The sequence below is a fragment of the Anneissia japonica genome, unplaced genomic scaffold (assembly GCF_011630105.1).
Source record: "Anneissia japonica isolate Jap-2015-1 unplaced genomic scaffold, ASM1163010v1 scaffold25213_len355544_cov161, whole genome shotgun sequence".
Classification (NCBI taxonomy): domain Eukaryota; kingdom Metazoa; phylum Echinodermata; class Crinoidea; order Comatulida; family Comatulidae; genus Anneissia; species Anneissia japonica.
In genome coordinates this window covers 338,400-340,314 of record NW_022755918.1, presented here as the reverse complement: position 1 = coordinate 340,314, position 1,915 = coordinate 338,400, and the positions used below count along the sequence as shown (strand labels likewise).

The 1,915-nt window shown below is 36.3% G+C and overlaps 1 long non-coding RNA gene across 1 annotated transcript in view; it reads left to right on the top strand.

Moving 5' to 3' along the window:
• Positions 1-961: 961 nt before the first annotated feature.
• LOC117123789 overlaps positions 962-1,915 on the top strand; it is a 4,752-nt gene continuing 3,798 nt past the window's right edge. Inside the window, exon 1 of the long non-coding RNA XR_004447887.1 lies at positions 962-1,109. This is a non-coding gene — a long non-coding RNA (uncharacterized LOC117123789). The remainder of the gene's footprint in view (positions 1,110-1,915) is intronic.

Below are 1,915 nucleotides of genomic sequence, written 5' to 3'. Positions count from 1 at the left end.
AATAATAATAATAAAAATAATAATAATAATAATAATAATAATAATAATAATAATAATAATAATAATAATAAATTGGAGAATTTGTGTAGCGCCTGTTAAAAAAATAATTTTTTTGTCACTGGCGCTTAAAGATAAAAAAGTTATTCATTAAAGAGATAGGTTTTAAGGAGGGTCTTGAATGCATTAGTATCAGAAGTTGTTCTAAGATTAGGTGGAACAGAGTTCCATAATTTCAGAGCGGCTAAAGAGAAAGAGCGTTCGCCAGTACGAACATGCAGCACTCTGGGGACAGATAACCTGAGAGAATTTGACTGTCTTGTGGAACGTGAAGATAGTTGTTGCGAGATTCATGAAAAAAGATAATGTGGGGCGTAGCCATATATGCATTTATGAGTGAGAAGAATAATTTTGAAGTTTAGGCGTATCGGTAGCCAATGAAGGTCTTTGAGGATAGGTGAAACATGATCACAAAGTTTAGTGAGACAGACAACATTTGCTGCTGAGTTCTGAAGCTTTTGTAAGGGTCTTAATTGAATAGCAGAGGTCCCATACAATAAAGAGTTACAGAAATCAATTTTAGAGGTGATAAAAGCATGGACAAGTACTTCAGCAGCCAGTGGCGTAGAAAAAGATACGGAACCAAAACTTGAGGAATGATAATGTGTCTTCCAGCAGTGTTAAACACTGGGAGAAGAACAACAAATGAAAGTGTGTATCAAGTTTTGGTTCACAAGTATTTTCATTTGGGTCTGTGTATGGAATGTTGCAACAAACTGGCTGAAATTAATGTGAGTTACCTGCTAACCTTACACAAAATCAATTGTTTACCTTACACTTAGCAAGCCCTACTAATTGCTTACACTGCTTTGTTAGCTGTCTCTTATACACCTCTAGATGTGTATAAGAGACAGCCCCCGGGATCTACGCCTATGTCAGCAGTGGAGCGTGAAATGTATGGACGAATAGATCGAATTCGTCTAAGGTGAAAATATCCAGATTTACAGATAGATGAAATGTGGTTTTGAAAGGTAAACTGATTGTCAAACAGTACACCCAAATTTCGTGCTGTAGTTGACGACGGTTACGATTGTCAGATTTTATTCCATTAGGTAAGTGGCGGGTTTTCTCTGTTGAATAAGAGTGCAGTGTGAAGAAATGAATACAACGATCTCACGACGATGATCAGAATTTTACTAAAATGTGTACTTCATTTCAATCATATTGAAGATGCAAAAACTGAGTAATATTTACATTTAATTTTAATTATTTTATTCTATATATAGGCCTAACATGTTATATATTATAAATATTAAACTTGTGACTGAGTTGACTTGTGGCCGAGTTAACTTGTGGCCGAGTTGCCGTGTGGCCGAGTTGACTGTAGCCAAACTTTTTGTGGCCGAGTTGATTTGTGGCCGAGTTGACTTGTGGCCGTGTTGACTGTGGCCGAGTTGACTTGTGGCCGAGTTGACCTGCTTCCCATATAAAATCTCATTTACTTTAAAATGACAGTTAAATAAACTCAATCAGGTGTCTGGAAACAAAGTTATGACCGTTTGAAAAATTGTCATCTTATCAATCTTATCATCTTATTTTATTTTCGGCAGGTTTCTATTCATATTTCACTAGCTCCCATCCAAAAATGGCAAAATTTTACCTCTCAAACTTCAGGAATAGCAAGATTAAAAGTTATACTTTATTACACAAAAACTTAATTCACACAAAATACACGTTCTACGTACGCCCTATTGGCTATTGAGGCTTGTTTCTCATCAATACAGTGCGGTGCGAGTTACAGCCCTTTTGTGAGCTTGGGTCACAATTTAAAGTACTATGCCATGCAAATCCCATGTTTTTTTACGATCTAGGTCTAGCCTAGTCAACAGATTTTGAAATTCGGGAGACCGTGAGATAC